The following is a 10784-nucleotide window of genomic DNA, read 5'->3' as shown; positions in this document are numbered from 1 at the left end:
GACTGTGCAGCAGGATCATGGGCTCATACAGGGCCTTCTCTTGTTTTCTATGCTTAGTTTTCTTCCCTTCATCTCCATCACTGCTCATATTACCCCCTTCCCCCAAAGACACTTAATATATTGTATTTGGGTTATGTCCTTTGGTATGTATGTATCTGTGAAAAATACATTGTTTCTTGTATACGTATGCATTTTAGATCTCTTTCTTGCCCTTACTTTTTTCATGTTGTTCTCTATATCTCAAACCCATTGCTTCTAACTGCTCCCCATTTCCTCCACAGAATGCATCTATCCATCACGTTTACTTCTCCTAATGATGGATACTTAGTATGCAGAAAATTACTCTGTTGTAGCAAACAGCACTCACATGTCCCCTCACATGCCAGGCACGTGGCCAGGAGATAAGGCGAGGCAAGGCGAGCAGGCTCAGGGTTGGCTAGTTTAAACAATTTCAGCGGGCTCTTGGGTGTAGAGGCTGTCCCTAGTTGCCTGGTACCTGGCCCAGGGTGTTTAGAGCGAGGAAATACGAGCGGCCTGGAGTGGCAGGAACTGGCTAGAAGAGGTAGCGGGGTGTGGGCTCTGGACTGGTTAGTTTATATGTGAAAATTATGCTCGCAGGTGAATCCTTTATTATCTCTAGGAACTGGCTGGCCCTTAGGGGTCAGTCTCCCCAGGGTTAGCAAGGCCTCAGATATGAAGCATTAGAAATTAAAAGATGTGCTTAACACAATGGGCTTGGTAGAACTTAGCTATAAAGCCAATGGAGCTGAGAAAAAAAATTTAATTTTTAAAAAAATGTTTATTTTGAGAGAGAAACAGAGAACGTAGGCAGAGGAGGGATAGAGAGAAACATAAAATCCAAATAAGGCTCCAGGCTCTGGGCTATCAACCCACAAACCGTAAGATCATGACCTGAGCTAAAGTCAGATGCTTAACTGACTGAGCCACCCAGGCATCCTTTTTAAAAAAAATTTTTTTTGAGAAAAAATTTTTAAAGGAGATCATTTAAATTATTTTCCTGGTTGCTGGCTTATTTTCTATTTCTTCTTGTTCAAAGTTTGATGATTTACATATTTCATTAAACATTCATTTCTTACAGACCCTTGGGCTTCTGGATGCTCAAGTAGTGACTTTCTGTGATCCTCCAACTCCTCTTTGTGACCTTTACTTCTCTTGCTCCCTTAATAATTGGGTAAAATCTAATACCTGTAATAAATCATTGATTCCATAATATAATGGTTCTGCTTCCCTGACAAACCCTTGTAGGTAACTTCCCCGCAGACTTCATGAGGCAGAATTTCTGCACCAACCCCCTCCTCTCTAGTTCTGGGCTTTACCATGAGAGAGGGAAGAAAATTGCTTACGTGTTTGAACTATTGTTACTTTGTGGGTTTTTTTAAAAGATATATATATTTTTTGATGTTCATTTATTTTTGAGAGAGAGAGTACATGTGGAGAGGGGAGGGGCAGAGAGGGGGACAGAGGATCCAAAGCAGGCTCTGCACTGATAGCAGAGAGTTCGATGAGGGGCTTGAACCCATCAACCGTGAGATCATGACCTGAGCTGAGGTCAGACGCCTAACCAACTGTGCCACCCAAGCGCCCCTTTAAGATTTTATTTTTAAGTAATCTCTACACCCAACATAGACTCAAACTCACAACGCCAAGATCGAGAGTAGCACGCTCTTCAGACTGACCCAGCCGGGTGCCCCTAAACCACTGTTACTTTGATCTGACTTCACAGAGCTGAGACAACTACTCATTTTGGACCCTGCCTGCTGCTAGAACTTCACAGGAAAGAGAAAGCACTTCTATCTTATTTGACCCATTGCATTTTTCAGTTTCTTTCTAACAGGAGCTTAGCCGGTAGCTTAAATAAATCCTCCCTCATCTACCCTACCCCACTTTTCACCTGGTTGAATCCTACTCTCCCTGTAGTTTTTCCTGATTCCTAAGTCTGATCCCCTTATTATAAGGGCACTCTCCTAATACCCTGGGCTTTCCCTTTCATAGCGCATGTGTAATTTGTTGCACTAGACTAGACCTTGCCTCTCTTATTCCTGCTGTAGCCCCAGCCCATGATCCAGAGCTGACACACAGCCATTGACCAAATAAATGGACACTCTCCAAGGGAGCTACAAAGAGGAGAAATCTTTTGGTGCGTTTTGCTAGGAATGTGCCCCGAACCCCTTCAGTAGAACATAGCTTACCAGAGCTTGCTGCCCAGACATTCTCCCGTCATCCTCTCTCATTCCAAAGCCTTGAACCACTTTCTCAAGTTAGCTGCTTCACAACCAGTTATTTCACATTAAGAGGTGATGTTATATGTGTGCCGGATATCAAGGTCACTGAGCCTGCCCCACCCTGCCCCGGCTGTGTGTGATACGTAGAACACTGTTGGCATGTGCCCAGCCCATGCTATTTTCTTGAAGAGCTGCCCCCCAGACCCCTCCATGCTGAGGAGTGGGCCTAGCTGGGGCTGCCCCTAGTCCATGGGACACTAGAATAAGAATTAGAGACAAAAGCGCCCCTTTCTCAACACACTTTATTGCCGTCTGCCAAAATAGTTTCATTATGAATATGCTTATTTACAATGTCTATAGCGTGAATGGGGCCCTTGGAGCTACACACTGCACAGTCGGCAGAGCCATATGTGGACATACGTGCTGCCAGCCTCCCATTAGCCTCATTAGCGCCACGTTACTCTGCCTTCTGGAGCCAGGCCGATCTGATTGGTCCAGCCTAACTGGAGCTGGCCAATGGGTTGGTTCTCTCGGAAATTTCAGTTTGGGCCACAGAGCTCTGGCTTGTCGTTACTAAACTGGGAGAACATGCCGAGTCATGGCTGGGATAGCCGCTTCCCGACATGTATCGGTTCCAGTTCCCTGACTTCAAGCAACAGAAACCCACTTAAGTAGCTAACTTAGCTTAAATGAAATGGAAAGTATTGGAAGGAGTCTGGGAAAGCCAGAGGCCAGGCAGGAGGAACAATAGGAAGAGCTTCACAGCAGAGCAACCTGGCCAGGGCCCCACTGACCGGAGGAGGAGGAGGAGGCAGGGAGAATGGGACATGGACGATGGCAGCCACTGACGGACAAAGGACCTCCATCCATTTCCTCCTTCCCGTCTCCATTAGGTCTTGGAGTCTTGGGAGAGAGCATCTGACCAGCCATGCAGGGATAGAGGAGGGTTCTGTGGGGTGCTCCAATTGAATGGGGGCCACCAAATAGGTGGCATCCCAATCAGGTGGGGGCAGACGGCGGGTCAGTGAAAGAATGCCCCCCAGGCAGAACAAAGGAGATAGAAGTGTGACTACACACCAAGGGAGTGGGAGGCAGGACAGCAAAGGAGACACGGCCACCAGGCGGTGGGAGGGTGTGAGTGTGTGTGGGGGGACACAGTTATAGTTATGGGGTAGAGTGAGGGAGTATGGGAACATACGGAATTCTCCCTTTTTTGGCAATCTTAGGAACTGTGACTGACGTGGGTCGCTTAATGGTCGGTGGTCAGTGGTCACATCGGCCGTTTGGCCTTACTCAGCTTCCCATCACTCAAGCCTGTTGCCTAAAAACAGCCTCTACAGGCTCCATTCCTCTCCTGTTGTTCTCTTCTTGGCTCAAAAACACTCTTTCTTTATAGAATTCTTTTTTAACATTTATTTATTTTTGAGAGAGAGAGAGAGGGACAGAGCATGAGTGGGGGAGGGGCAGAGAGAGGGAAACACAGAATCTGAGCTGTTAGCACAGAGCCCAAGGCTCGAACCCACAAGCTGTGAGATCATGACCTGAGCCAAGTCTGACATTCAACAGACTGAGCCACCCAAGTGCCCTTGATTTATAAAATTCTTTAGAACATATAACCAAGGCACCATTTCTTTGTTCTCGTCCTCTGGTATAGGATCTCATGGTGGCCCCTCTCCTGTCGCATGTGTTGCTCTTCAAGCCAGTATCACTGTCACTGGTCACCCCTCCTGCCCCATCCTCAGGAGCAGACATGCCTTCTTCACCACTCTCTGGGCTTTCTCATTTCTTCAAAGCACCTTCTCGGTCTCCAGTGGAGTGCTCTTCCTTGTTTTCTTTCTCTTCTTTAGTTTTGTTAGCTGCTCCCTCTTCCTCAGGAACCAATATTGTTCCAACCCCATTTGACTCACTCTGCCGCCTCCTTTTCCTTCTCTCTAGCTTTCGCAGTTCTGGTCCTCTGCCTGTGCAATTTCAACTGCAATTTTCTCTATATCCACGTCCATCTTTGACCCATAACCTTTCAAGTTCATTGTTAAATGAATCTGTGCTTTCCAGGAACAACTTCTTCTATTTGAAGAAGTTCAGCTTCTAGTTTTCACTGATGAACAATTAAGATCTGAACTTGCTGTCTGAGGTCCTGCATTTTGGCTGTTGTGACAACTGACTGAACATCTGGTAGCACACTGTCACCAGGTATTGCACTGATAAGGTGTTGGTTTCCCTGGAAAGAAGTAGCTGTATGCTTCATGGACCAGCCACCATCAAAAGATAAAATCAGAGACGAGGCGCCTGGGTGGTCAGTCAGTTCAGTGTCTGACTTTAGCTCAGGTCATGATCTCACAGTCTGTGAGTTCAAGCCCCACGCTGGGCTCTGTGCTGACAACTCAGAGCCTAGAGCCTGCTTCAGATTCTATGTCTCTCTCTTTGCTCCTCCCCTGCTCATACTCTGTCTCTCTCTCCCTCTCTCAAAGATAAACATTAAAAACAATTAAAAAAAATAAGATAGGAGAAAATCAAGGTGACATAGGGGATGACTTCAGATATAATGTCAAAGGCACAGTCCATGAAAGAAATAATTGATGAGCTAGACTTCATTACAACTAAAAACATCTGCTATGCAAAAGACACTGCCAGGTAAATGAGAAGACAAGCCACAGACTGGGAGAAAATATTTGCAAAAGTCACATCAGATAAAGGACTGCTATCTCAAATATACAAAGAACTCTTAAAAGTTAACAATAAGAAAATGAACAATCCAATTTTTAAAAACTGGGCAGGGGCACCTGGGTGGCTCAGTCAGCTGAGTATCCAACTTTGGCTCAGGTCATGATCTCATAGTTCATGGGTTCGAGCCCTGCATCAGGCTCCGTGCTGACAGCTCAGAGCCTGGAACTGCTTCAGATTCTGTCTACCTCTCTCTCTCTCTGCCCCTCCCCTGCTTGTACTATCTCTCTGTCTCTTTCAAAAATAAATAAACATTAAAAGAATGGGCAAAATACCTGAAAAGAATCTTCACTAAAGATTCGGGAGCAAATGGAAAATAAGCACATGAAAAGACACTCTATGTCGCATTGTCATTAGGGAATTGCAAATTAAAACAATGAGATACCCCTCCCCCCCACACACCTATTAGAATGGCCAAAATCCAAAACACTGGCAACACCAGAAGCTGGGGAGGATGTGGGGCAACGGAAACTCTAGCTCATTGCTGGTGGGAATGCAGAATGGTACCACCACTTTGGAAGGCATTTTGGCAGTTTCTCCCGAAATTAAACATACTCTTATATGACCTAGCAACTGTGGTCTTTGGTATTCACCCAAATGTGTTGAAAATCCATGTCCATATAAAAACCTGCACCCGGTTGTCCATCACAGCATTTTATAACTATTATTGATGTGTAGCTGACCCACAATACTCTCCTAGTTTCAGGTGTACAATAGTGATTAGACACTTATATACATTATGAAATGGCCACCACAGTACATCTGGCTCCCAGACTGTCCTCTGGTCTTAAGATTTGAGACCTGTACTCTCCGGGCTCCCTCTCCCTCTCACTTCATTTTCCTTCTCCTGTAGTTTGATCTCAAGGGTGGGGTTTCCTCTGCATAGCAGGAGTGGAGGTGAGGATCCTCTGAGCCCAGTGGCCACCTCTGCCTCGTGGGCAGCCCCACAACCCAGGCGGGCAGCTGCTGCTTCTATAACTTCAGATCCTCTCCCCCCCAACCCCCAGTCTTGCCGCCTTACTTTTTACCCTGAATTCCAGCGCCTACCTTTAGGAACCGTCATCATGTTGAGTCCCGCCTGGGGGAGCCCCTTCCTCTTCCCCAAATGGAAGGTATTCCATTACACGGTAAAGTGTGGTTTAAGTACCTGTAGGGAAGTGTGACACAGAGTCTGTCCGTTGGGCTGGACTTGCCAAAACTCGGTGTAATGTGGGAATGGCGGTGTCAGCACCCCTCCTAAGGAAACCTGAGCAGAGCAGAGGTGGGGGCAAGTCAGGATGTTTAAGGTAAGAGGCAGGAAATGGTGTGGGGGAGGGGCAGACAAAACTCGGGCCCCCAGTGGAGAAAGGAGGATGGGGGCAGGGACATCCTTGAAAGTGCTGCCAGACAAAGGCGGTGGACCGTGTAGGGTGCGGTGGGTGGGGCTGAGGGAGGGAGGTTGTGGGGGGAACCGGTAAGGGGGTAGAGGGAAGACCGGATTTCCTCTAACAAGCATTTCAGCCTGAGGCCAGAAGCACCTGGAACCCAGTGGAAAGGCCTGCCCTCCAGAGATGCCTGTTGGCAGACAGGGCCTTTAGCCTGGGGCGGGGGGGGGGGGGGAGCTAGGGCTGGCATGGTAAAGTCCTAGGGAAGTCCTGAGCCCGAGACTGCCACTCGGCAAATATAGGAAATGGGCCCAGCCAGATTCTGAGACTCTGTAGAGCCCCTTTTCAGGGCTCCTACCCCCTCCCCGATTCCCTTGTTCACTCTGGACACTCCCAACCTCCAGTCCCTCTGTCCTTCTGCCCCAGGTGATCAGTCAGGGCCTGCCAGCTTCCTTCAGGGTCTCTCATACCTGCCATCCTCCACCCTCACACCATGGCAGTCAGGCCCTCTTCCGTCCCTCCCTGTGAGCCCAGACCCGCCCAGCTGTGCCAGCCGGGCCAAGCCAGCTCCAGCTAGGATGCGGTGCTTCCCGTCTCAGCAGGCTGAGGCACCTGAGGCTTTAATTATGAGCCACTTCAAAGCCTTTCTGGAAGCAGGTGAGAGATAAAGTGTAAACGAGTGAGTGAGTGAGTGAGTGATCCGGGCCCTCCCAGCCCCACAGGATAGGAATATCCTTCCTGCCTCTCTTACCCGCCCCCCACCCCCAGCCTCTCAGGTAGCCAGTCATTGGTTCTGTCCTCAGGTGGACGCTAGCCTGGGGCTGGGGGCCCTTCCAGGCTCTGCTGCTCACCATCACTGACATTGTCTTCCTCTTCGGCACCACTCACACACCCCGCCCCATCGACTGAGCAATAACCCACCTGGGCAAAGCACTTTCTGTGGATTAGTTCATTTAATCCCCCCAATAACCTCATGAGGTAGATACTATGCTGCCCATCTCCCAGGTGACAAAAGCAAGGCCTAGCTAGAGAGGTTCCGTGGTGTATCCGCAGTTACACGGGTTGATAGTGGACTCAGGTTCCAATTCCTGCGGTCCCACTCCAGAGGCAGTACTTAAGACTGAGGCGGCAAGGAGAACACAGCGTCATTCATGTGGCATCCCTTTCCCAAATGCAGACACTGAATCTAATCAGGAGAAACCTGTGAGACCCCCAAACTCTTCCAAAAAGTCAGTATTATGAAAGGCAAAAGAAACCGAGAAGAACTTTTATAGGTAAAAAACCGCAACACGTGATTCTGGATTGGTACTGGATCTGAGGGAGAAAAAATTGCTCTGAGGGCACCTGGGTGGCTCTGTAGGTTAAGTTCCGACTCCTGATCTCTGCTCAGATCATGAGCATCGGGCTCTGGGCTGACAGCACAGAGCCTGCCTGCAATTCTCCTACCCTCTCTCTGCCTCTACCCCATTCAAAATACCTCAAAAATAAGGGAGATAAACTTAAAAAAATTTTAAATTCCTACAAAAGACAGCATGGGACACAGGGCAAAATTAGAATAAGGACCATATACTAGATCATAGTATCAATGACATTTTCTTAACTTGATAGTTGTCCTAAGGATAGATAAGAAAATGTCCTTGTTCTTAAGAGCTATGTGCTGAAGTATTTATGGATGAAGTGTTATGATATCTGAAATGTATCGCATCCTCAAATAGTTCAGAAAAAAAAGAATACTAAAATGATTTACATCTGTGTGTGTGTGTGTGTGTGTGTGTGTGTGTGTGTGTAAGAAAGAGAGAGACAAGGGGAACCTGGGTGGTTCAGCCAGTTAAACGTCTGACTCTTGATTTGGGCTCAGGTCATGATCTCATGGTTTGTGGGTTTGAGCCCCACGTCAGGCTCCATGCTGATGGTGCAAAGCCTGCTTGGTATTCTCTCTCTCCCTTTCTCTCTGCCTGTCCCCTGCTCTCTCTCTCTCACAAATAAATAAACTTAAGAAATAAAATATTTTTTAAAAAGAAAGAGACAATACAGCAAATGTAAAATATTAGTGAATCTTGGTAAAGGACATGTGGGAGTTTATTATACTACTCTTTTAACTTCTCCGTAGGTTTAATATTTTCAAAATAAAGGGGTTGCTAAATGGAAGTTACTAGATTAGCACAGCCGGGCACTAATTTAAATCCTGAGAGATGCTATTCCACACCTTTGCAGGACGGTGGGTCCCAAAGGCAGCACAACCCCAGGCCCTCAGTGAGACCCAGCGTCAAGGTCCTTACCTGGCTTCACTGAAGTCCCCGAGTTTCCTCATCTGCTCTAAGTATCTTCCTGGCCTGAGCTGAGAGGTGGGGCACAGGAAATCACAGCCAGGCTGTGGGGGAAGACTGTCCTTCCCTCACTCCCAAGGATTGTATCTTTTGGAGTCTGGACAGATTTGTCCACGCGTATGGAGTGGTTTGTGCCACGGGATTTGCAAACAGAGAAGGTACTGATTGAGAAGCAGGAATGCTCTGGCTCGGGCTTCTGCCTCTGGGCGCTGCCTGTGCCTCTGAACACCAGGAGAGTGCTACACGGACCCGCCGAGGCCTCACTCAGCCCTGGGGAAGCCAGCCTGAGTGTCAACACTCTGGCGGAGAGAAGTGCTAAAATGCATATTTGAAGATGTCTGAACAGACTTGTTTGAGAGACAGCTGGAGTTGTGAAGTAATCCTTGTGTCTCCCCGTGTCTCGGTTTTGAAGGCACAATTTGCCTGCAGGCCTCTGACCTCTAATGTCTTTCTATTATTGTTAGCATTTGACAAAACTTTGCTTAAGACTTGGGGATGACAGAAGTCAACACAGAGAGGAGCTTATAATTGCTGCTAGAAGGGCTACTCTTAAGATCCTCTCTGGGACAGAAGTCTGCTCAATTTGGGATCCTCTGGGCCTAATGCCTGGGCCAGCGACGCTGTACCAGATACAGAGCATCTCCTCTGTAAACTGACCTCCTCTGGCCCCAGTGGCCCCTGTGAGCCAAGGCCCCTAGCCCCAGTGGACAATACCAACCCACAGGGAGAGTTACAGGCTCTTGCTCAGAGCTTCCAGAATCTTCCTCCAGAGTGTAAGGAGAGCCCAAGAGCCGGTGGGCTGAGCCCAGGCAGAATGAGTCACATTGGGAGACTAACATTGCACGGAGCCCTAGAACATAAAGAAGGCAAAGGGCTGTTGGCAGAATGGTTCAGAGCTGCAGAGACTGGGCTCTGAGGGAGAGCTGATCTGGAAGACAGAAGATAGAGCCATTGCTTCCATCTTTCTCACTCAGCTTCTCTGCTAGTTTATCTGCTACCCCCTTAGCCCCTGAAAGGGGTCACACTGCAGAGCATGCACAGTGGACCCTCCCAAACAACCCTATTCTTTAAGGAAGCCCCTCCCCTTCTGTGTGGGCCCTGGGGCTGCCGTCACACTATCCTTGCCCTCCTGGCTATTGTGATCAGCCCAAGGAAGGGAGCTTGATTCAAAACTGGGTCCTAGACTCGGATTTTGTGCATAGGTGACAGGAGACAGGAGGCCTTTCTTTACTCTGAGGTCATTAGTTGAGGCGATATAAGCCTAGGCTTGCCAGCCTTCCCCATAGCCCACATAAAGGCCCTATATGAGCGAATGAGGCAAACACAGAGAGGGGGAGAGCCCCAGTGACTTCGTTGGCATTTCTGGATCCAGCTGTTCCTGAAGCCCTTTCCACTCTGATTATAACAGTGATGTGAGCTAATCCATTCCTGCTTTTCCTCTGGGGCTACTTGGAGTTGTACTTCTAGCCTTAAAAAAAAAAAGCAAGGCAGGGGTAGTCTGGATCAGTATCCTGTATAAGACTTCTTATCCCCCAAACCAAGCAGAATCAGTTTTTCTCACTCTCTCTGTCATTCTCCCCTCCCCTTCCTGCCTGTCTCTCATATTTAAACTAGATATAGAGGGGCACCTGGGTGGCTCAGTTGGTTAAGCATAGGACTTCGACTCAGGTCATGATCTCACGGTTTGTGAGTTCGAGCCCTGCGTCTGGTTCTGTGCTGACAGCTCAGAGCCTGGAGCCTGCTTCAGATTCTGTGTCTCCCTCTCTGACCATCCTTTACTTAACGCTCTGTCTCTATCTTTCAAAAAAAATAAATAAACATTAAAAAAATAATAACAAACTAGATATAGAGACTACGGTCCAATGACTGGAACTGAAAGGTTCTATGAATCCAGGACTAAGACAACCATTTGGTTGGGAATTTATTGATGGAAACGAGAAAGAAAACTCATCTGTTGAGATAAACAGGGGCAAGAAAAGAACTAGAGAGAGAGAGAGGTGATTTTTCCAGTTCCTAAGCCCCTGTGTGTTTTCCCACACTTCCTTTCCCCGAACCCCCACAGTACCCCCTACCTGAGGCTTTTTTGGGGTGTAAGTGACAGAAACCAGGCTAACTTAGACAGAAAGGGT

General features: G+C 47.9%; 1 pseudogene; it reads right to left on the bottom strand.

Moving 5' to 3' along the window:
* Positions 1-2485: 2485 nt before the first annotated feature.
* LOC120243208 lies at positions 2486-4506 on the bottom strand (annotated as a pseudogene).
* Between the last annotated feature and the right edge of the window lie 6278 nt (positions 4507-10784).

Source organism: Hyaena hyaena, unplaced genomic scaffold (genome assembly GCF_003009895.1).
Source record: "Hyaena hyaena isolate Hyena2069 unplaced genomic scaffold, ASM300989v1 scaffold_331, whole genome shotgun sequence".
In the NCBI taxonomy this organism is placed as follows: domain Eukaryota; kingdom Metazoa; phylum Chordata; class Mammalia; order Carnivora; family Hyaenidae; genus Hyaena; species Hyaena hyaena.
This window is presented reverse-complemented; position numbering and strand designations above follow the sequence as displayed.